The sequence below is a fragment of the Bactrocera oleae genome, chromosome 5 (assembly GCF_042242935.1).
Source record: "Bactrocera oleae isolate idBacOlea1 chromosome 5, idBacOlea1, whole genome shotgun sequence".
NCBI classification, from domain to species: domain Eukaryota; kingdom Metazoa; phylum Arthropoda; class Insecta; order Diptera; family Tephritidae; genus Bactrocera; species Bactrocera oleae.
Genome location: NC_091539.1, coordinates 21,317,958 through 21,345,630, shown reverse-complemented (window position 1 = coordinate 21,345,630; position 27,673 = coordinate 21,317,958).

The following is a 27,673-nucleotide window of genomic DNA, read 5'->3' as shown; positions in this document are numbered from 1 at the left end:
CACTTTTACTGATTTGCGCAAAAGTAAAATGTTCATATTATTACAGTATTAACAAACTAATATAACCGAAACAATTTAAAAAATTGCACCTTCTTAGTTTTAGACTCAAAGTCGATTTTCTCTTTAATTGTATATTAGTGCTCGAACAATCTACCACATATACTGAAAAACATAACTTTTACTGATTTGCGTAAAAGTAAGATGTTCATGCTATTATAGTATTAACAAATTAATATAACCGAAAAAATTTAAATTTGCAATTTCTTAGTTTTAGACTCAAAGTCGATTTTCTCTGTAATTGTATATTAGTGCTCGAACAATCTACCACATATACTGAAAAGCATAACTTTTACTGATTTGCGCTAAAGTAAAATTTTTATGTTATTACAGTATAAACAAATTAATATAACCGAAAAAATTTACACAACTGCACCTTCTTAGTTTTAGACTCAAAGTCGATTTTCTCTCTAATTGTATATTAGTGAAAACATAACTTTTACAGATTTGCGTTAAAGTAAAATTTTCATGTTATTACAGTATTATAAAATTAATATAACCGAAAAAATTTACAAAATTGCACTTAGTTTTAGATTCAAAATCGATTTTCTCTTTAATTGTATATTAGTGCTCCAACAATTCACTTTTTCTGATTTGCGTAAAAGTAAAATGTTCAAGTTATTACAATACTAACAAATTAATATAACCGAAAAATTTAAAAAATTGCACCTTCTTAGTTTTAGACTCAAAGTCGATTTTCTCTTTAATTGTATATTAATGCTCGAACAATCTACCGCTTATACTGAAAAACACAACTTTTACTTCTTTGCGTTAACGTAAAATTTTCATGTTATTACAGTATTAACAAACTAATATAACCGAAAAATTTAAAAAATTGCACTTTCTTAGTTTTCGACTCAAAGTCGATTTTCTCTTTAATTGTATATTAGTGCTCGAACAATCTACCGCTTATACTGAAAAACATAACTTTTACTGATTTGCTTAAAAGTAATATGTTCATGTTATTACAGTATTAACAAATTAATAAAACCGAAAAAATTTACACAACTGCACCGTTTTAGTTTTAGACTTAAAGTCGATTTTCTTTCTAATTGTATATTTGTGAAAACATAACTTTTACTGATTTACGTTAAAGTAAAATTTTCATGTTATTACAGTATTATAAAATTAATATAACCGAAAAAATTTACAAAATTGCACTTAGTTTTAGACTCAAAATCGATTTCCTCTTTAATTGTATATTAGTGCTCGAACAATCTACCGCTTATACTGAAAAACCTAACTTTTACTGATTTGCTTAAAAGTAATATTTTCATGTTATTACAGTATTAACAAATTAATAAAACCGAAAAAATTTACACAACTGCACTTTCTTAGTTTTAGACTCAAAGTCGATTTTCTCTCTAATTGTATATTAATGCTCCAACAATTCACTTTTACTGATTTGCGCAAAAGTAAAATGTTCATATTATTACAGTATTAACAAATTAATATAACCGAAACAATTTAAAAAATTGCACCTTCTTAGTTTTAGACTCAAAGTCGATTTTCTCTTTAATTGTATATTAATGCTCGAACAATCTACCGCTTATACTGAAAAACATAACTTTTACTGATTTGCATAAAAGTAAGATGTTCATGCTATTACAGTATTAACAAATTAATATAACCGAAAAAATTTAAATTTGCAATTTCTTAGTTTTAGACTCAAAGTCGATTTTCTCTGTAATTGTATATTAGTGCTCGAACAATATACCACATATACTGAAAAGCATAACTTTTACTGATTTGCGCTAAAGTAAAATTTTTATGTTATTACAGTATTAACAAATTAATATAACCAAAAAAATTTACACAACTGCACCTTCTTAGTTTTAGACTCAAAGTCGATTTTCTCTCTAATTGTATATTAGTGAAAACATAACTTTTACAGATTTGCGTTAAAGTAAAATTTTCATGTTATTACAGTATTATAAAATTAAAATAACCGAAAAAATTTACAAAATTGCACTTAGCTTTAGATTCAAAATCGATTTTCTCTTTAATTGTATATTAGTGCTCCAACAATTCACTTTTTCTGATTTGCGTAAAAGTAATATGTTCATGTTATTACAGTATTAACAAATTAATAAAACCGAAAAAATTTACACAACTGCACTTTCTTAGTTTCAGACTCAAAGTCAATTTTCTCTTAAATTGTACATTAGTGCTCGAACAATCTACCGGTGATACTGAAAAACATAAATTTTACTGATTTGGGCTAAAGTAAAATGTTCATGTTATTACAGAATTAACAAATTAATATAACCGAAACAATTTAAAAAATTGCACCTTCTTAGTTTTAGACTCAAAGTCGATTTTCTCTTTAATTGTATATTAATGCTCGAACAATCTACCGCTGATACTGAGAAACATAACTTTTACTTCTTTGCGTTAAAGTAAAATTTTCATGTTATTACAGTATTAACAAACTAATATAACCGAAAAATTTAAAAAATTGCACTTTCTTAGTTTTCGACTCAAAGTCGATTTTCTCTTTAATTGTATATTAGTGCTCGAACAATCTACCGCTTATACTGAAAAACATAAATTTTACTGATTTGGGCTAAAGTAAAAGTTTCATGTTATTACAGTATTAACAAATTAATGTAACCGAAAAAATTAACACAACTGCACTTTCCTAGTTTTAGACTCAAAGTCGATTTTCTTTTAAATTGTTAGTTAATGCTCGAACAATCTACTGCTTATAATGAAAAACATAACTTTTACTGATTTGCGCTAAAGTAAAATTTTCATATTATTACACTATTAACAGATTAATATAACCGAAAAAATTTACATAACTGCACTTTCCTAGTTTTAGACTCAAAGTCGATTTCCTTTTTAATTGTATATTAGTGCTCGAACAATCTACCGCTTATACTGAAAAACATCACTTATACTGTTTTGCGTAAAGGCAAAATGTTCATATTATTACAGTATTAACAAATTAATATAACCGAAAAAATTTACAAAATTGCACTTTCTTAGTTTTAAAATCAAAGTCGATTTTCTCCTAAATTGTATATTTATGCTCCAACAATTTACTTTTACTGATTTGCGTAAAAGTAAAGTGTTCATGTTATTACAGTATTAACAAATTAATATAACCGAAAAGTTTAAAAAATTGCACCTTCTTAGTTTTAGACTCAAAGTCGATTTTCTCTTTAATTGTATATTAGTGCGCGAACAATCTACCGCTTATACTGAAAAACATCACTTATACTGTTTTGCGTAAAGGCAAAATGTTCATATTATTACAGTATTAACAAATTAATATAACCGAAAAAATTTACAAAATTGCACTTTCTTAGTTTTAAAATCAAAGTCGATTTTCTCCTAAATTGTATATTTATGCTCCAACAATTTACTTTTACTGATTTGCGTAAAAGTAAAGTGTTCATGTTATTACAGTATTAACAAATTAATATAACCGAAAAGTTTAAAAATTTTCACTTTCTTAGTTTTAGACTCAAAGTCGATTTTCTCTTTAATTGTATATTAATGTTTGAACAATCTACTGCTCATACTAAAAAACATCACTTTTACTGTTCTGCGTTAAAGTAAAATTTTCATGTTATTACCATATTAACAAATTAAAAAATTTACAAAATTGCACTTTCTTAGTTTTAAAATCAAAGTCGATTTTCTCTTAAATAGTATATTTATGCTCCAACAATTCACTTTTTCTGATTTGCGTAAAAGTAAAATGTGCAAGTTATTACAGTATTAACAAATTAATATAACCGAAACAATTTAAAAAATTGCACCTTCTTAGTTTTAGACTCAAAGTCGATTTTCTCTTTAATTGTATATTAATGCTTGAACAATCTACCGCTTATACTGAAAAACATAACTTTTACTGATTTGCGTAAAAGTAAGATGTTCATTCTATTACAGTATTAACAAATTAATATAACCGAAAAAATTTAAATTTGCAATTTATTAGTTTTAGACTCAAAGTCGATTTGCTCTGTAATTGTATATCTACCGCTTATACTGAAAAACATAACTTTTATTGAGTTGCGCTTAAGTAAAATTTGTATGTTATTACAGTATTAACAAATTAATATAACCGAAAAAATTTACACAACTGCACCGTTTTAGTTTTAGACTTAAAGTCGATTTTCTCTCTAATTGTATATTAGTGAAAACATAACTTTTACTGATTTACGTTAAAGTAAAATTTTCATGTTATTACAGTATTATAAATTTAATATAACCGAAAAAATTTACAAAATTGCACTTAGTTTTAGACTCAAAATCGATTTTCTCTTTAATTGTATATTAGTGCTCGAACAATCTACCGCTTATACTGAAAAACATAACTTTTACTGATTTGCTTAAAAGTAATATGTTCATGTTATTACAGTATTAACAAATTAATAAAACCGAAAAAATTTACACAACTGCACTTTCTTAGTTTTAGACTCAAAGTCGATTTTCTCTCTAATTGTATATTAATGCTCCAACAATTCACTTTTACTGATTTGCGTAAAAGTAAAATGTTCATGTTATTACAGTATTAACAAATTAATATAACCGAAACAATTTAAAAAATTGCACCTTCTTAGTTTTAGACTCAAAGTCGATTTTCTCTTTAATTGTATATTAATTCTCGAACAATCTACCGCTTATACTGAAAAACATAACTTTTACTGATTTGCGTAAAAGTAAGATTTTCATGCTATTACAGTATTAACAAATTAATATAACCGAAAAAATTTAAATTTGCAATTTCTTAGTTTTAGACTCAAAGTCGATTTTCTCTTTAATTGTATATTAATGCTCGAACAATCTACCGCTTATACTGAAAAACATAACTTTTACTGATTTGCGTAAAAGTAAGATGTTCATGCTATTACAGTATTAACAAATTAATATAACCGAAAAAATTTAAAAAATTGCACCCTCTTAGTTTTAGACTCAAAGTCGATTTTCTCTTTAATTGTATATTAATGCTCGAACAATCTACCGCTTATACTGAAAAACATAACTTTTACTGATTTGCGTAAAAGTAAGATGTTCATGCTATTACAGTATTAACAAATTAATATAACCGAAAAAATTTAAATTTGCAATTTATTAGTTTTAGACTCAAAGTCGATTTTCTCTGTAATTGTATATTAGTGCTAGAACAATCTACCGCTTATACTGAAAAGCATAACTTTTATTGATTTGCGCTAAAGTAAAATTTGTATGTTATTACAGTATTAACAAATTAATATAACCGAAAAAATTTACACAACTGCACCGTTTTAGTTTTAGACTTGAAGTCGATTTTCTTTCTAATTGTATATTTGTGAAAACATAACTTTTACTGATTTACGTTAAAGTAAAATTTTCATGTTATTACAGTATTATAAAATTAATATAACCGAAAAAATTTACAAAATTGCACTTAGTTTTAGACTCAAAATCGATTTCCTCTTTAATTGTATATTAGTGCTCGAACAATCTACCGCTTATACTGAAAAACATAACTTTTACTGATTTGCTTAAAAGTAATATGTTCATGTTATTACAGTATTAACAAATTAATAAAACCGAAAAAATTTACACAACTGCACTTTCTTAGTTTTAGACTCAAAGTCGATTTTCTCTCTAATTGTATATTAATGCTCCAACAATTCACTTTTACTGATTTGCGTAAAAGTAAAATGTTCATGTTATTACAGTATTAACAAATTAATATAACCGAAAAAATTTACATAACTGCACTTTCCTAGTTTTAGACTCAAAGTCGATTTCCTCTTTAATTGTATATTAGTGCTCGAACAATCTACCGCTTATACTGAAAAACATCACTTATACTGTTTTGCGTAAAGGCAAAATGTTCATATTATTACAGTATTAACAAATTAATATAACCGAAAAAATTTACAAAATTGCACTTTCTTAGTTTTAAAATCAAAGTCGATTTTCTCTTAAATTGTATATTAATGCTCGAACAATCTAATGCTTATACTGAAAAACATAACTTTTACTGATTTGCGTAAAAGTAAAATGTTCATGTTATTACAGTAATAACAAATTAATATAACCAAAAAAATTTAAATTTGCAATTTCTTAGTTTTAGACTCAAAGTCGATTTTCTCTGTAATTGTATATTAGTGCTCGAACAATCTACCACATATACTGAAAAGCATAACTTTTACTGATTTGCGCTAAAGTAAAATTTTTATGTTATTACAGTATTAACAAATTAATATAACCGAAAAAATTTACACAACTGCACCGTTTTAGTTTTAGACTTAAAGTCGATTTTCTTTCTAATTGTATATTTGTGAAAACATAACTTTTACTGATTTACGTTAAAGTAAAATTTTCATGTTATTACAGTATTAACAAATTAATGTAACCGAAAAAATTAACACAACTGCACTTTCCTAGTTTTAGACTCAAAGTCGATTTTCTCTTAAATTGTTAGTTAATGCTCGAACAATCTACTGCTTATAATGAAAAACATAACTTTTACTGATTTGCGCTAAAGTAAAATTTTCATATTATTACACTATTAACAGATTTATATAACCGAAAAAATTTACATAACTGCACTTTCCTAGTTTTAGACTCAAAGTCGATTTCCTTTTTAATTGTATATTAGTGCTCGAACAATCTACCGCTTATACTGAAAAACATCACTTATACTGTTTTGCGTAAAGGCAAAATGTTCATATTATTACAGTATTAACAAATTAATATAACCGAAAAAATTTACAAAATTGCACTTTCTTAGTTTTAAAATCAAAGTCGATTTTCTCCTAAATTGTATATTTATGCTCCAACAATTTACTTTTACTGATTTGCGTAAAAGTAAAGTGTTCATGTTATTACAGTATTAACAAATTAATATAACCGAAAAATTTAAAAAATTGCACCTTCTTAGTTTTAGACTCAAAGTCGATTTTCTCTTTAATTGTATATTATTGCTCGAACAATCTACCGCTTATACTGAAAAACATAACTTTTACTGATTTGCGATAAAGTAAAATTTTCATGTTATTACAGTATTAACAAATTAATATAACCGAAAAATTTAAAAATTTTCACTTTCTTAGTTTTAGACTCAAAGTTGATTTTCTCTTTAATTGTATATTAATGTTTGAACAATCTACTGCTCATACTAAAAAACATCACTTTTACTGTTCTGCGTTAAAGTAAAATTTTCATGTTATTACCATATTAACAAATTAAAAAATTTACAAAATTGCACTTTCTTAGTTTTAAAATCAAAGTCGATTTTCTCTTAAATTGTATATTAATGCTCGAACAATCTAATGCTTATACTGAGAAACATAACTTTTACTGATTTGCGTAAAAGTAAAATGTTCATGTTATTACAGTAATAACAAATTAATATAACCAAAAAAATTTAAATTTGCAATTTCTTAGTTTTAGACTCAAAGTCGATTTTCTCTGTAATTGTATATTAGTGCTCGAACAATCTACCACATATACTGAAAAGCATAACTTTTACTGATTTGCGCTAAAGTAAAATTTTTATGTTATTACAGTATTAACAAATTAATATAACCGAAAAAATTTACACAACTGCACCGTTTTAGTTTTAGACTTAAAGTCGATTTTCTTTCTAATTGTATATTTGTGAACACATAACTTTTACTGATTTACGTTAAAGTAAAATTTTCATGTTATTACAGTATTAACAAATTAATGTAACCGAAAAAATTAACACAACTGCACTTTCCTAGTTTTAGACTCAAAGTCGATTTTCTCTTAAATTGTTAGTTAATGCTCGAACAATCTACTGCTTATAATGAAAAACATAACTTTTACTGATTTGCGCTAAAGTAAAATTTTCATATTATTACACTATTAACAGATTTATATAACCGAAAAAATTTACATAACTGCACTTTCCTAGTTTTAGACTCAAAGTCGATTTCCTTTTTAATTGTATATTAGTGCTCGAACAATCTACCGCTTATACTGAAAAACATCACTTATACTGTTTTGCGTAAAGGCAAAATGTTCATATTATTACAGTATTAACAAATTAATATAACCGAAAAAATTTACAAAATTGCACTTTCTTAGTTTTAAAATCAAAGTCGATTTTCTCCTAAATTGTATATTTATGCTCCAACAATTTACTTTTACTGATTTGCGTAAAAGTAAAGTGTTCATGTTATTACAGTATTAACAAATTAATATAACCGAAAAATTTAAAAAATTGCACCTTCTTAGTTTTAGACTCAAAGTCGATTTTCTCTTTAATTGTATATTATTGCTCGAACAATCTACCGCTTATACTGAAAAACATAACTTTTACTGATTTGCGATAAAGTAAAATTTTCATGTTATTACAGTATTAACAAATTAATATAACCGAAAAATTTAAAAATTTTCACTTTCTTAGTTTTAGACTCAAAGTTGATTTTCTCTTTAATTGTATATTAATGTTTGAACAATCTACTGCTCATACTAAAAAACATCACTTTTACTGTTCTGCGTTAAAGTAAAATTTTCATGTTATTACCATATTAACAAATTAAAAAATTTACAAAATTGCACTTTTTTAGTTTTAAAATCAAAGTCGATTTTCTCTTAAATAGTATATTTATGCTCCAACAATTCACTTTTTCTGATTTGCGTAAAAGTAAAATGTGCAAGTTATTACAGTATTAACAAATTAATATAACCGAAACAATTTAAAAAATTGCACCTTCTTAGTTTTAGACTCAAAGTCGATTTTCTCTTTAATTGTATATTAATGCTTGAACAATCTACCGCTTATACTGAAAAACATAACTTTTACTGATTTGCGTAAAAGTAAGATGTTCATGCTATTACAGTATTAACAAATTAATAAAACCGAAAAAATTAACACAACTGCAATTTATTAGTTTTAGACTCAAAGTCGATTTGCTCTGTAATTGTATATCTACCGCTTATACTGAAAAACATAACTTTTATTGAGTTGCGCTTAAGTAAAATTTGTATGTTATTACAGAATTAACAAATTAATATAACCGAAAAAATTTACACAACTGCACCGTTTTAGTTTTAGACTTAAAGTCGATTTTCTCTCTAATTGTATATTAGTGAAAACATAACTTTTACTGATTTACGTTAAAGTAAAATTTTCATGTTATTACAGTATTATAAATTTAATATAACCGAAAAAATTTACAAAATTGCACTTAGTTTTAGACTCAAAATCGATTTTCTCTTTAATTGTATATTAGTGCTCGAACAATCTGCCGCTTATACTGAAAAACATAACTTTTACTGATTTGCCTAAAAGTAATATGTTCATGTTATTACAGTATTAACAAATTAATAAAACCGAAAAAATTTACACAACTGCACTTTCTTAGTTTTAGACTCAAAGTCGATTTTCTCTCTAATTGTATATTAATGCTCCAACAATTCACTTTTACTGATTTGCGTAAAAGTAAAATGTTCATGTTATTACAGTATTAACAAATTAATATAACCGAAACAATTTAAAAAATTGCACCTTCTTAGTTTTAGACTCAAAGTCGATTTTCTCTTTAATTGTATATTAATTCTCGAACAATCTACCGCTTATACTGAAAAACATAACTTTTACTGATTTGCGTAAAAGTAAGATGTTCATGCTATTACAGTATTAACAAATTAATATAACCGAAAAATTTTAAATTTGCAATTTCTTAGTTTTAGACTCAAAGTTGATTTTCTCTGTAATTGTATATTAGTGCTCGAACAATCTAACGCATATACTGAAAATCATAACTTTTACTGATTTGCGCTAAAGTAAAATTTGTATGTTATTACAGTATTAACAAATTAATATAACCGAAAAAATTTACACAACTGCACCGTTTTAGTTTTAGACTCAAAGTCGATTTTCTCTCTAATTGTATATTAGTGAAAACATAACTTTTACTGATTTACGTTAAAGTAAAATTTTCATGTTATTACAGTATTATAAAATTAATATAACCGAAAAAATTTACAAAATTGCACTTAGTTTTAGACTCAAAATCGATTTTCTCTTTAATTGTATATTAGTGCTCGAACAATCTACCGCTTATACTGAAAAACATAACTTTTACTGATTTGCCTAAAAGTAATATGTTCATGTTATTACAGTATTAACAAATTAATAAAACCGAAAAAATTTACACAACTGCACTTTCTTAGTTTTAGACTCAAAGTCGATTTTCTCTCTAATTGTATATTAATGCTCCAACAATTCACTTTTACTGATTTGCGTAAAAGTAAAATGTTCATATTATTACAGTATTAACAAATTAATATAACCGAAACAATTTAAAAAACTGCACCTTCTTAGTTTTAGACTCAAAGTCGATTTTCTCTTTGATTGTATATTAATGCTCGAACAATCTACCGCTTATACTGAAAAACATAACTTTTACTGATTTGCGTAAAAGTAAGATGTTCATGCTATTACAGTATTAACAAATTAATATAACCGAAAAAATTTAAATTTGCAATTTCTTAGTTTTAGACTCAAAGTCGATTTTCTCTGTAATTGTATATTAGTGCTCGAACAATCTACCACATATACTGAAAAGCATAACTTTTACTGATTTGCGCTAAAGTAAAATTTTTATGTTATTACAGTATTAACAAATTAATATAACCGAAAAAATTTACACAACTGCACCTTCTTAGTTTTAGACTCAAAGTCGATTTTCTCTCTAATTGTATATTAGTGAAAACATAGCTTTTACAGATTTGCGTTAAAGTAAAATTTTCATGTTATTACAGTATTATAAAATTAATATAACCGAAAAAATTTACAAAATTGCACTTAGTTTTAGATTCAAAATCGATTTTCTCTTTAATTGTATATTAGTGCTCCAACAATTCACTTTTTCTGATTTGCGTAAAAGTAAAATGTTCAAGTTATTACAATACTAACAAATTAATATAACCGAAAAATTTAAAAAATTGCACCTTCTTAGTTTTAGACTCAAAGTCGATTTTCTCTTTAATTGTATATTAATGCTCGAACAATCTACCGCTTATACTGAAAAACATAACTTTTACTGATTTGCGTAAAAGTAAGATGTTCATGCTATTACAGTATTAACAAATTAATATAACCGAAAAAATTTAAATTTGCAATTTATTAGTTTTAGACTCAAAATCGATTTTCTCTGTAATTGTATATTAATGCTAGAACAATCTACCGCTTATACTGAAAAGCATAACTTTTATTGATTTGCGCTAAAGTAAAATTTGTATGTTATTACAGTATTAACAAATTAATATAACCGAGAAAATTTACACAACTGCACCGTTTTAGTTTTAGACTTAAAGTCGATTTTCTTTCTAATTGTATATTTGTGAAAACATAACTTTTACTGATTTACGTTAAAGTAAAATTTTCATGTTATTACAGTATTATAAAATTAATATAACCGAAAAAATTTACAAAATTGCACTTAGTTTTAGACTCAAAATCGATTTCCTCTTTAATTGTATATTATTGCTCGAACAATCTACCGCTTATACTGAAAATAATAACTTTTACTGATTTGCTTAAAAGTAATATGTTCATGTTATTACAGTATTAACAAATTAATAAAACCGAAAAAATTTACACAACTGCACTTTCTTAGTTTTAGACTCAAAGTCGATTTTCTCTCTAATTGTATATTAATGCTCCAACAATTCACTTTTACTGATTTGCGTAAAAGTAAAATGTTCATGTTATTACAGTATTAACAAATTAATATAACCGAAAAAATTTACATAACTGCACTTTCCTAGTTTTAGACTCAAAGTCGATTTCCTCTTTAATTGTATATTAGTGCTCGAACAATCTACCGCTTATACTGAAAAACATCACTTATACTGTTTTGCGTAAAGGCAAAATGTTCATATTATTACAGTATTAACAAATTAATATAACCGAAAAAATTTACAAAATTGCACTTTCTTAGTTTTAAAATCAAAGTCGATTTTCTCTTAAATTGTATATTAATGCTCGAACAATCTTCCGCTTATACTAAAAAACATAACTTTTACTGATTTGCGTAAAAGTAAAATGTTCATGTTATTACAGTATTAACAAATTAATATAACCGAAAAAATTTAAATTTGCAATTTCTTAGTTTTAGACTCAAAGTCGATTTTCTCTGTAATTGTATATTAGTGCTCGAACAATCTACCACATATACTGAAAAGCATAACTTTTACTGATTTCCGCTAAAGTAAAATTTTTATGTTATTACAGTATTAACAAATTAATATAACCGAAAAAATTTACACAACTGCACCGTTTTAGTTTTAGACTTAAAGTCGATTTTCTTTCTAATTGTATATTTGTGAAAACATAACTTTTACTGATTTACGTTAAAGTAAAATTTTCATGTTATTACAGTATTATAAAATTAATATAACCGAAAAAATTTACAAAATTGCACTTAGTTTTAGACTCAAAATCGATTTTCTCTTTAATTGTATATAAGTGCTCGAACAATCTACCGCTTATACTGAAAAACATCACTTATACTGTTTTGCGTAAAGGCAAAATGTTCATATTATTACAGTATTAACAAATTAATATAACCGAAAAAATTTACAAAATTGCACTTTCTTAGTTTTAAAATCAAAGTCGATTTTCTCTTTGATTGTATATTAATGCTCGAACAATCTACCGCTTATACTGAAAAACATAACTTTTACTGATTTGCGTAAAAGTAAGATGTTCATGCTATTACAGTATTAACAAATTAATATAACCGAAAAAATTTAAATTTGCAATTTCTTAGTTTTAGACTCAAAGTCGATTTTCTCTGTAATTGTATATTAGTGAAAACATAACTTTTACAGATTTGCGTTAAAGTAAAATTTTCATGTTATTACAGTATTATAAAATTAATATAACCGAAAAAATTTACAAAATTGCACTTAGTTTTAGATTCAAAATCGATTTTCTCTTTAATTGTATATTAGTGCTCCAACAATTCACTTTTTCTGATTTGCGTAAAAGTAAAATGTTCAAGTTATTACAATACTAACAAATTAATATAACCGAAAAATTTAAAAAATTGCACCTTCTTAGTTTTAGACTCAAAGTCGATTTTCTCTTTAATTGTATATTAATGCTCGAACAATCTACCGCTTATACTGAAAAACATAACTTTTACTGATTTGCGTAAAAGTAAGATGTTCATGCTATTACAGTATTAACAAATTAATATAACCGAAAAAATTTAAATTTGCAATTTATTAGTTTTAGACTCAAAATCGATTTTCTCTGTAATTGTATATTAATGCTAGAACAATCTACCGCTTATACTGAAAAGCATAACTTTTATTGATTTGCGCTAAAGTAAAATTTGTATGTTATTACAGTATTAACAAATTAATATAACCGAGAAAATTTACACAACTGCACCGTTTAATTTTAGACTTAAAGTCGATTTTCTTTCTAATTGTATATTTGTGAAAACATAACTTTTACTGATTTACGTTAAAGTAAACTTTTCATGTTATTACAGTATTATAAAATTAATATAACCGAAAAAATTTACAAAATTGCACTTAGTTTTAGACTCAAAATCGATTTCCTCTTTAATTGTATATTATTGCTCGAACAATCTACCGCTTATACTGAAAATAATAACTTTTACTGATTTGCTTAAAAGTAATATGTTCATGTTATTACAGTATTAACAAATTAATAAAACCGAAAAAATTTACACAACTGCACTTTCTTAGTTTTAGACTCAAAGTCGATTTTCTCTCTAATTGTATATTAATGCTCCAACAATTCACTTTTACTGATTTGCGTTAAAGTAAAATGTTCATGTTATTACAGTATTAACAAATTAATATAACCGAAAAAATTTACATAACTGCACTTTCCTAGTTTTAGACTCAAAGTCGATTTCCTCTTTAATTGTATATTAGTGCTCGAACAATCTACCGCTTATACTGAAAAACATCACTTATACTGTTTTGCGTAAAGGCAAAATGTTCATATTATTACAGTATTAACAAATTAATATAACCGAAAAAATTTACAAAATTGCACTTTCTTAGTTTTAAAATCAAAGTCGATTTTCTCTTAAATTGTATATTAATGCTCGAACAATCTTCCGCTTATACTGAAAAACATAACTTTTACTGATTTGCGTAAAAGTAAAATGTTCATGTTATTACAGTATTAACAAATTAATATAACCGAAAAATTTTAAATTTGCAATTTCTTAGTTTTAGACTCAAAGTCGATTTTCTCTGTAATTGTATATTAGTGCTCGAACAATCTACCACATATACTGAAAAGCATAACTTTTACTGATTTGCGCTAAAGTAAAATTTTTATGTTATTACAGTATTAACAAATTAATATAACCGAAAAAATTTACACAACTGCACCGTTTTAGTTTTAGACTTAAAGTCGATTTTCTTTCTAATTGTATATTTGTGAAAACATAACTTTTACTGATTTACGTTAAAGTAAAATTTTCATGTTATTACAGTATTATAAAATTAATATAACCGAAAAAATTTACAAAATTGCACTTAGTTTTAGACTCAAAATCGATTTTCTCTTTAATTGTATATAAGTGCTCGAACAATCTACCGCTTATACTGAAAAACATAAATTTTACTGATTTGCGTAAAAGTAATATGTTCATGCTATAACAGTATTAACAAACCGAAAAAAATTAAATTTGCAATTTATTAGTTTTAGACTCAAAGTCGATTTTCTCTGTAATTGTATATTAGTGCTCGAACAATCTACCGCTTATACTGAAAAGCATAACTTTTATTGATTTGCGCTAAAGTAAAATTTGTATGTTATTACAGTATTAACAAACTAATATAACCGAAAAAATTTACACAACTGCACTTTCTTAGTTTAGACTCAAAGTCGATTTTATCTCTAATTGTATATTAGTGAAAACATAACTTTTACTGATTTACGTTAAAGTAAAATTTTCATGTTATTACAGTATTATAAATTTAATATAACCGAAAAAATTTACAAAATTGCACTTAGTTTTAGACTCAAAATCGATTTTCTCTTTAATTGTATATTAGGGCTCGAACAATCTACCGCTTATACTGAAAAACATAACTTTTACTGATTTGCCTAAAAGTAATATGTTCATGTTATTACAGTATTAACAAATTAATAAAACCGAAAAAATTTACACAACTGCACTTTCTTAGTTTTAGACTCAAAGTCGATTTTCTCTCTAATTGTATATTAATGCTCCAACAATTCACTTTTACTGATTTGCGTAAAAGTAAAATGTTCATGTTATTACAGTATTAACAAATTAATATAACCGAAACAATTTAAAAAATTGCACCTTCTTAGTTTTAGACTCAAAGTCGATTTTCTCTTTAATTGTATATTAATTCTCGAACAATCTACCGCTTATACTGAAAAACATAACTTTTACTGATTTGCGTAAAAGTAAGATGTTCATGCTATTACAGTATTAACAAATTAATATAACCGAAAAAATTTAAATTTGCAATTTCTTAGTTTTAGACTCAAAGTCGATTTTCTCTGTAATTGTATATTAGTGCTCAAACAATCTAACGCATATACTGAAAATCATAACTTTTACTGATTTGCGCTAAAGTAAAATTTGTATGTTATTACAGTATTAACAAATTAATATAACCGAAAAAATTTACACAACTGCACCGTTTTAGTTTTAGGCTTAAAGTCGATTTTCTCTCTAATTGTATATTAGTGAAAACATAACTTTTACTGATTTACGTTAAAGTAAAATTTTCATGTTATTACAGTATTATAAAATTAATATAACCAAAAAAATTTACAAAATTGCACTTAGTTTTAGACTCAAAATCGATTTTCTCTTTAATTGTATATTAGTGCTCGAACAATCTACCGCTTATACTGAAAATAATAACTTTTACTGATTTGCTTAAAAGTAATATGTTCATGTTATTACAGTATTAACAAATTAATAAAACCGAAAAAATTTACACAACTGCACCGTTTTAGTTTTAGACTTAAAGTCGATTTTCTTTCTAATTGTATATTTGTGAAAACATAACTTTTACTGATTTACGTTAAAGTAAAATTTTCATGTTATTACAGTATTATAAAATTAATATAACCGAAAAAATTTACAAAATTGCACTTAGTTTTAGACTCAAAATCGATTTTCTCTTTAATTGTATATTAGTGCTCGAACAATCTACCGCTTATACTGAAAAACATAAATTTTACTGATTTGCGTAAAAGTAATATGTTCATGCTATAACAGTATTAACAAACCGAAAAAAATTAAATTTGCAATTTATTAGTTTTAGACTCAAAGTCGATTTTCTCTGTAATTGTATATTAGTGCTCGAACAATCTACCGCTTATACTGAAAAGCATAACTTTTATTGATTTGCGCTAAAGTAAAATTTGTATGTTATTACAGTATTAACAAACTAATATAACCGAAAAAATTTACACAACTGCACTTTCTTAGTTTTAGACTCAAAGTCGATTTTATCTCTAATTGTATATTAGTGAAAACATAACTTTTACTGATTTACGTTGAAGTAAAATTTTCATGTTATTACAGTATTATAAATTTAATATAACCGAAAAAATTTACAAAATTGCATTTAGTTTTAGACTCAAAATCGATTTTCTCTTTAATTGTATATTAGTGCTCGAACAATCTACCGCTTATACTGAAAAACATAACTTTTACTGATTTGCCTAAAAGTAATATGTTCATGTTGTTACAGTATTAACAAATTAATAAAACCGAAAAAATTTACACAACTGCACTTTCTTAGTTTTAGACTCAAAGTCGATTTTCTCTCTAATTGTATATTAATGCTCCAACAATTCACTTTTTCTGATTTGCGTAAAAGTAAAATGTTCAAGTTATTACAATACTAACAAATTAATATAACCGAAAAATTTAAAAAATTGCACCTTCTTAGTTTTAGACTCAAAGTCGATTTTCTCTTTAATTGTATATTAATGCTCGAACAATCTACCGCTTATACTGAAAAACATAACTTTTACTGATTTGCGTAAAAGTAAGATGTTCATGCTATTACAGTATTAACAAATTAATATAACCGAAAAAATTTAAATTTGCAATTTATTAGTTTTAGACTCAAAATCGATTTTCTCTGTAATTGTATATTAATGCTAGAACAATCTACCGCTTATACTGAAAAGCATAACTTTTATTGATTTGCGCTAAAGTAAAATTGGTATGTTATTACAGTATTAACAAATTAATATAACCGAGAAAATTTACACAACTGCACCGTTTTAGTTTTAGACTTAAAGTCGATTTTCTTTCTAATTGTATATTTGTGAAAACATAACTTTTACTGGTTTACGTTAAAGTAAAATTTTCATGTTATTACAGTATTATAAAATTAATATAACCGAAAAAATTTACAAAATTGCACTTAGTTTTAGACTCAAAATCGATTTCCTCTTTAATTGTATATTAGTGCTCGAACAATCTACCGCTTATACTGAAAATAATAACTTTTACTGATTTGCTTAAAAGTAATATGTTCATGTTATTACAGTATTAACAAATTAATAAAACCGAAAAAATTTACACAACTGCACTTTCTTAGTTTTAGACTCAAAGTCGATTTTCTCTCTAATTGTATATTAATGCTCCAACAATTCACTTTTACTGATTTGCGTAAAAGTAAAATGTTCATGTTATTACAGTATTAACAAATTAATATAACCGAAAATAATTTACATAACTGCACTTTTCTAGTTTTAGACTCAAAGTCGATTTCCTCTTTAATTGTATATTAGTGCTCGAACAATCTACCGCTTATACTGAAAAACATCACTTATACTGTTTTGCGTAAAGGCAAAATGTTCATATTATTACAGTATTAACAAATTAATATAACCGAAAAAATTTACAAAATTGCACTTTCTTAGTTTTAAAATCAAAGTCGATTTTCTCTTAAATTGTATATTAATGCTCGAACAATCTACCGCTTATACTGAAAAACATAACTTTTACTGATTTGCGTAAAAGTAAAATGTTCATGTTATTACAGTATTAACAAATTAATATAACCGAAAAAATTTACACAACTGCACCGTTTTAGTTTTAGACTTAAAGTCGATTTTCTTTCTAATTGTATATTTGTGAAAACATAACTTTTACTGATTTACGTTAAAGTAAAATTTTCATGTTATTACAGTATTAACAAATTAATATAACCGAAAAAATTTACAAAATTGCACTTAGTTTTAGACTCAAAATCGATTTTCTCTTTAATTGTATATTAGTGCTCGAACAATCTACCGCTTATACTGAAAAACATAAATTTTACTGATTTGCGTAAAAGTAATATGTTCATGCTATAACAGTATTAACAAACCGAAAAAAATTAAATTTGCAATTTATTAGTTTTAGACTCAAAGTCGATTTTCTCTGTAATTGTATATTAGTGCTCGAACAATCTACCGCTTATACTGAAAAGCATAACTTTTATTGATTTGCGCTAAAGTAAAATTTGTATGTTATTACAGTATTAACAAACTAATATAACCGAAAAAATTTACACAACTGCACTTTCTTAGTTTTAGACTCAAAGTCGATTTTATCTCTAATTGTATATTAGTGAAAACATAACTTTTACTGATTTACGTTGAAGTAAAATTTTCATGTTATTACAGTATTATAAATTTAATATAACCGAAAAAATTTACAAAATTGCATTTAGTTTTAGACTCAAAATCGATTTTCTCTTTAATTGTATATTAGTGCTCGAACAATCTACCGCTTATACTGAAAAACATAACTTTTACTGATTTGCCTAAAAGTAATATGTTCATGTTGTTACAGTATTAACAAATTAATAAAACCGAAAAAATTTACACAACTGCACTTTCTTAGTTTTAGACTCAAAGTCGATTTTCTCTCTAATTGTATATTAATGCTCCAACAATTCACTTTTTCTGATTTGCGTAAAAGTAAAATGTTCAAGTTATTACAATACTAACAAATTAATATAACCGAAAAATTTAAAAAATTGCACCTTCTTAGTTTTAGACTCAAAGTCGATTTTCTCTTTAATTGTATATTAATGCTCGAACAATCTACCGCTTATACTGAAAAACATAACTTTTACTGATTTGCGTAAAAGTAAGATGTTCATGCTATTACAGTATTAACAAATTAATATAACCGAAAAAATTTAAATTTGCAATTTATTAGTTTTAGACTCAAAATCGATTTTCTCTGTAATTGTATATTAATGCTAGAACAATCTACCGCTTATACTGAAAAGCATAACTTTTATTGATTTGCGCTAAAGTAAAATTGGTATGTTATTACAGTATTAACAAATTAATATAACCGAGAAAATTTACACAACTGCACCGTTTTAGTTTTAGACTTAAAGTCGATTTTCTTTCTAATTGTATATTTGTGAAAACATAACTTTTACTGGTTTACGTTAAAGTAAAATTTTCATGTTATTACAGTATTATAAAATTAATATAACCGAAAAAATTTACAAAATTGCACTTAGTTTTAGACTCAAAATCGATTTCCTCTTTAATTGTATATTAGTGCTCGAACAATCTACCGCTTATACTGAAAATAATAACTTTTACTGATTTGCTTAAAAGTAATATGTTCATGTTATTACAGTATTAACAAATTAATAAAACCGAAAAAATTTACACAACTGCACTTTCTTAGTTTTAGACTCAAAGTCGATTTTCTCTCTAATTGTATATTAATGCTCCAACAATTCACTTTTACTGATTTGCGTAAAAGTAAAATGTTCATGTTATTACAGTATTAACAAATTAATATAACCGAAAATAATTTACATAACTGCACTTTTCTAGTTTTAGACTCAAAGTCGATTTCCTCTTTAATTGTATATTAGTGCTCGAACAATCTACCGCTTATACTGAAAAACATCACTTATACTGTTTTGCGTAAAGGCAAAATGTTCATATTATTACAGTATTAACAAATTAATATAACCGAAAAAATTTACAAAATTGCACTTTCTTAGTTTTAAAATCAAAGTCGATTTTCTCTTAAATTGTATATTAATGCTCGAACAATCTACCGCTTATACTGAAAAACATAACTTTTACTGATTTGCGTAAAAGTAAAATGTTCATGTTATTACAGTATTAACAAATTAATATAACCGAAAAAATTTACACAACTGCACCGTTTTAGTTTTAGACTTAAAGTCGATTTTCTTTCTAATTGTATATTTGTGAAAACATAACTTTTACTGATTTACGTTAAAGTAAAATTTTCATGTTATTACAGTATTAACAAATTAATATAACCGAAAAAATTTACAAAATTGCACTTAGTTTTAGACTCAAAATCGATTTTCTCTTTAATTGTATATTAGTGCTCGAACAATCTACCGCTTATACTGAAAAACATAAATTTTACTGATTTGCGTAAAAGTAATATGTTCATGCTATAACAGTATTAACAAACCGAAAAAAATTAAATTTGCAATTTATTAGTTTTAGACTCAAAGTCGATTTTCTCTGTAATTGTATATTAGTGCTCGAACAATCTACCGCTTATACTGAAAAGCATAACTTTTATTGATTTGCGCTAAAGTAAAATTTGTATGTTATTACAGTATTAACAAACTAATATAACCGAAAAAATTTACACAACTGCACTTTCTTAGTTTTAGACTCAAAGTCGATTTTATCTCTAATTGTATATTAGTGAAAACATAACTTTTACTGATTTACGTTAAAGTAAAATTTTCATGTTATTACAGTATTATAAATTTAATATAACCGAAAAAATTTACAAAATTGCACTTAGTTTTAGACTCAAAATCGATTTTCTCTTTAATTGTATATTAGTGCTCGAACAATCTACCGCTTATACTGAAAAACATAACTTTTACTGATTTGCCTAAAAGTAATATGTTCATGTTATTACAGTATTAACAAATTAATAAAACCGAAAAAATTTACACAACTGCACTTTCTTAGTTTTAGACTCAAAGCCGATTTTCTCTCTAATTGTATATTAATGCTCCAACAATTCACTTTTACTGATTTGCGTAAAAGTAAAATGTTCATGTTATTACAGTATTAACAAATTAATATAACCGAAACAATTTAAAAAATTGCACCTTCTTAGTTTTAGACTCAAAGTCGATTTTCTCTTTAATTGTATATCAATTCTAGAACAATCTACCGCTTATACTGAAAAACATAACTTTTACTGATTTGCGTAAAAGTAAGATGTTCATGCTATTACAGTATTAACAAATTAATATAACCGAAAAAATTTAAATTTGCAATTTCTTAGTTTTAGACTCAAAGTCGATTTTCTCTGTAATTGTATATTAGTGCTCAAACAATCTAACGCATATACTGAAAATCATAACTTTTACTGATTTGCGCTAAAGTAAAATTTGTATGTTATTACAGTATTAACAAATTAATATAACCGAAAAAATTTACACAACTGCACCGTTTTAGTTTTAGGCTTAAAGTCGATTTTCTCTCTAATTGTATATTAGTGAAAACATAACTTTTACTGATTTACGTTAAAGTAAAATTTTCATGTTATTACAGTATTATAAAATTAATATAACCAAAAAAATTTACAAAATTGCACTTAGTTTTAGACTCAAAATCGATTTTCTCTTTAATTGTATATTAGTGCTCGAACAATCTACCGCTTATACTGAAAAACATAACTTTTACTGATTTGCCTAAAAGTAATATGTTCATGTTATTACAGTATTAACAAATTAATAAAACCGAAAAAATTTACACAACTGCACTTTCTTAGTTTTAGACTCAAAGTCGATTTTCTCTCTAATTGTATTTTAATGCTCCAACAATTCACTTTTACTGATTTGCGTAAAAGTAAAATGTTCATGTTATTACATTATTAACAAATTAATAAAACCGAAAAAATTTACACAACTGCACTTTCTTAGTTTTAGACTCAAAGTCGATTTTCTCTCTAATTGTATATTAATGCTGCAACAATTCACTTTTACTGATTTCCGTAAAAGTAAAATGTTCATGATATTACAGTATTAACAAATTAATATAACCGAAAAAATTTACATAACTGCACTTTCCTAGTTTTAGACTCAAAGTCGATTTCCTCTTTAATTGTATATTAGTGCTCGAACAATCTACCGCTTATACTGAAAAACATCACTTATACTGTTTTGCGTAAAGGCAAAATGTTCATATTATTACAGTATTAACAAATTAATATAACCGAAAAAATTTACAAAATTGCACTTTCTTAGTTTTAAAATCAAAGTCGATTTTCTCTTAAATTGTATATTAATGCTCGAACAATCTACCGCTTATACTGAAAAACATAACTTTTACTGATTTGCGTAAAAGTAAAATGTTCATGTTATTACAGTATTAACAAATTAATATAACCGAAAAAATTTAAATTTGCAATTTCTTAGTTTTAGACTCAAAGTCGATTTTCTCTGTAATTGTATATTAGTGCTCGAACAATCTACCACATATACTGAAAAGCATAACTTTTACTGATTTGCGCTAAAGTAAAATTTTTATGTTATTACAGTATTAACAAATTAATATAACCGAAAAAATTTACACAACTGCACCGTTTTAGTTTTAGACTTAAAGTCGATTTTCTTTCTAATTGTATATTTGTGAAAACATAACTTTTACTGATTTACGTTAAAGTAAAATTTTCATGTTATTACAGTATTATAAAATTAATATAACCGAAAAAATTTACAAAATTGCACTTAGTTTTAGACTCAAAATCGATTTTCTCTTTAATTGTATATTAGTGCTCGAACAATCTACCGCTTATACTGAAAAACATAAATTTTACTGATTTGCGTAAAAGTAATATGTTCATGCTATAACAGTATTAACAAACCGAAAAAAATTAAATTTGCAATTTATTAGTTTTAGACTCAAAGTCGATTTTCTCTGTAATTGTATTTTAGTGCTCGAACAATCTACCGCTTATACTGAAAAGCATAACTTTTATTGATTTGCGCTAAAGTAAAATTTGTATGTTATTACAGTATTAACAAACTAATATAACCGAAAAAATTTACACAACTGCACTTTCTTAGTTTTAGACTCAAAGTCGATTTTATCTCTAATTGTATATTAGTGAAAACAAAACTTTTACTGATTTGCGTAAAAGTAAAATGTTCATGTTATTACAGTATTAACAAATTAATATAACCGAAACAATTTAAAAAATTGCACCTTCTTAGTTTTAGACTCAAAGTCGATTTTCTCTTTAATTGTATATCAATTCTAGAACAATCTACCGCTTATACTGAAAAACATAACTTTTACTGATTTGCGTAAAAGTAAGATGTTCATGCTATTACAGTATTAACAAATTAATATAACCGAAAAAATTTAAATTTGCAATTTCTTAGTTTTAGACTCAAAGTCGATTTTCTCTGTAATTGTATATTAGTGCTCAAACAATCTAACGCATATACTGAAAATCATAACTTTTACTGATTTGCGCTAAAGTAATATTTGTATGTTATTACAGTATTAACAAATTAATATAACCGAAAAAATTTACACAACTGCACCGTTTTAGTTTTAGGCTTAAAGTCGATTTTCTCTCTAATTGTATATTAGTGAAAACATAACTTTTACTGATTTACGTTAAAGTAAAATTTTCATGTTATTACAGTATTATAAAATTAATATAACCAAAAAAATTTACAAAATTGCACTTAGTTTTAGACTCAAAATCGATTTTCTCTTTAATTGTATATTAGTGCTCGAACAATCTACCGCTTATACTGAAAAACATAACTTTTACTGATTTGCCTAAAAGTAATATGTTCATGTTATTACAGTATTAACAAATTAATAAAACCGAAAAAATTTACACAACTGCACTTTCTTAGTTTTAGACTCAAAGTCGATTTTCTCTCTAATTGTATTTTAATGCTCCAACAATTCACTTTTACTGATTTGCGTAAAAGTAAAATGTTCATGTTATTACAGTATTAACAAATTAATAAAACCGAAAAAATTTACACAACTGCACTTTCTTAGTTTTAGACTCAAAGTCGATTTTCTCTCTAATTGTATATTAATGCTGCAACAATTCACTTTTACTGATTTCCGTAAAAGTAAAATGTTCATGATATTACAGTATTAACAAATTAATATAACCGAAAAAATTTACATAACTGCACTTTCCTAGTTTTAGACTCAAAGTCGATTTCCTCTTTAATTGTATATTAGTGCTCGAACAATCTACCGCTTATACTGAAAAACATCACTTATACTGTTTTGCGTAAAGGCAAAATGTTCATATTATTACAGTATTAACAAATTAATATAACCGGAAAAATTTACAAAATTGCACTTTCTTAGTTTTAAAATCAAAGTCGATTTTCTCTTAAATTGTATATTAATGCTCGAACAATCTACCGCTTATACTGAAAAACATAACTTTTACTGATTTGCGTAAAAGTAAAATGTTCATGTTATTACAGTATTAACAAATTAATATAACCGAAAAAATTTAAATTTGCAATTTCTTAGTTTTAGACTCAAAGTCGATTTTCTCTGTAATTGTATATTAGTGCTCGAACAATCTACCACATATACTGAAAAGCATAACTTTTACTGATTTGCGCTAAAGTAAAATTTTTATGTTATTACAGTATTAACAAATTAATATAACCGAAAAAATTTACACAACTGCACCGTTTTAGTTTTAGACTTAAAATCGATTTTCTTTCTAATTGTATATTTGTGAAAACATAACTTTTACTGATTTACGTTAAAGTAAAATTTTCATGTTATTACAGTATTATAAAATTAATATAACCGAAAAAATTTACACAACTGCACTTTCTTAGTTTTAGACTCAAAATCGATTTTCTCTTTAATTGTATATTAGTGCTCGAACAATCTACCGCTTATACTGAAAAACATAAATTTTACTGATTTGCGTAAAAGTAATATGTTCATGCTATAACAGTATTAACAAACCGAAAAAAATTAAATTTGCAATTTATTAGTTTTAGACTCAAAGTCGATTTTCTCTGTAATTGTATTTTAGTGCTCGAACAATCTACCGCTTATACTGAAAAGCATAACTTTTATTGATTTGCGCTAAAGTAAAATTTGTATGTTATTACAGTATTAACAAACTAATATAACCGAAAAAATTTACACAACTGCACTTTCTTAGTTTTAGACTCAAAGTCGATTTTATCTCTAATTGTATATTAGTGAAAACAAAACTTTTACTGATTTACGTTAAAGTAAAATTTTCATGTTATTACAGTATTATAAATTTAATATAACCGAAAAAATTTACAAAATTACACTTAGTTTTAGACTCAAAATCGATTTTCTCTTTAATTGTATATTAGTGCTCGAACAATCTACCGCTTATACTGAAAAACATAACTTTTACTGATTTGCCTAAAAGTAATATGTTCATGTTATTACAGTATTAACAAATTAATAAAACCGAAAAAATTTACACAACTGCACTTTCTTAGTTTTAGACTCAAAGTCGATTTTCTCTCTAATTGTATATTAGTGCTCCAACAATTCACTTTTTCTGATTTGCGTAAAAGTAAAATGTTCAAGTTATTACAATACTAACAAATTAATATAACCGAAAAATTTAAAAAATTGCACCTTCTTAGTTTTAGACTCAAAGTCGATTTTCTCTTTAATTGTATATTAATTCTCGAACAATCTACCGCTTATACTGCAAAACATAACTTTTACTGATTTGCGTAAAAGTAAGATGTTCATGCTATTACAGTATTAACAAATTAATATAACCGAAAAAATTTAAATTTGCAATTTCTTAGTTTTAGACTCAAAGTCGATTTTCTCTGTAATTGTATATTAGTGCTCAAACAATCTAACGCATATACTGAAAATCATAACTTTTACTGATTTGCGCTAAAGTAAAATTTGTATGTTATTACAGTATTAACAAATTAATATAACCGAAAAAATTTACACAACTGCACCGTTTTAGTTTTAGGCTTAAAGTCGATTTTCTCTCTAATTGTGTATTAGTGAAAACATAACTTTTACTGATTTACGTTAAAGTAAAATTTTCATGTTATTACAGTATTATAAAATTAATATAACCAAAAAAATTTACAAAATTGCACTTAGTTTTAGACTCAAAATCGATTTTCTCTTTAATTGTATATTAGTGCTCGAACAATCTACCGCTTATACTGAAAATAATAACTTTTACTGATTTGCTTAAAAGTAATATGTTCATGTTATTACAGTATTAACAAATTAATAAAACCGAAAAAATTTACACAACTGCACCGTTTTAGTTTTAGACTTAAAGTCGATTTTCTTTCTAATTGTATATTTGTGAAAACATAACTTCTACTGATTTACGTTAAAGTAAAATTTTCATGTTATTACAGTATTATAAAATTAATATAACCGAAAAAATTTACAAAATTGCACTTAGTTTTAGACTCAAAATCGATTTTCTCTTTAATTGTATATTAGTGCTCGAACAATCTACCGCTTATACTGAAAAACATAAATTTTACTGATTTGCGTAAAAGTAATATGTTCATGCTATTACAGTATTAACAAATTAATATAACCGAAAAAATTTAAATTTGCAATTTATTAGTTTTAGACTCAAAGTCGATTTTCTCTGTAATTGTATATTAGTGCTCGAACAATCTACCGCTTATACTGAAAAGCATAACTTTTATTGATTTGCGCTAAAGTAAAATTTGTATGTTATTACAGTATTAACAAACTAATATAACCGAAAAAATTTACACAACTGCACTTTCTTAGTTTTAGACTCAAAGTCGATTTTATCTCTAATTGTATATTAGTGAAAACATAACTTTTACTGATTTACGTTAAAGTAAAATTTTCATGTTATTACAGTATTATAAAATTAATATAACCGAAAAAATTTACAAAATTGCACTTAGTTTTAGACTCAAAATCGATTTCCTCTTTAATTGTATATTAATTCTCGAACAATCTACCGCTTATACTGCAAAACATAACTTTTACTGATTTGCGTAAAAGTAAGATGTTCATGCTATTACAGTATTAACAAATTAATATAACCGAAAAAATTTAAATTTGCAATTTATTAGTTTTAGACTCAAAGTCGATTTTCTCTGTAATTGTATATTAGTGCTCGAACAATCTACCGCTTATACTGAAAAGCATAACTTTTATTGATTTGCGCTAAAGTAAAATTTGTATGTTATTACAGTATTAACAAACTAATATAACCGAAAAAATTTACACAACTGCACTTTCTTAGTTTTAGACTCAAAGTCGATTTTATCACTAATTGTATATTAGTGAAAACATAACTTTTACTGATTTACGTTAAAGTAAAATTTTCATGTTATTACAGTATTATACAATTAATATAACCGAAAAAATTTACAAAATTGCACTTAGTTTTAGACTCAAAATCGATTTTCTCTTTAATTGTATATTAGTGCTCGAACAATCTACCGCTGATTTGCGTAAAAGTAAGATGTTCATGCTATTACAGTATTAACAAATTAATATAACCGAAAAAAATTAAATTTGCAATTTATTAGTTTTAGACTCAAAGTCGATTTTCTCTGTAAT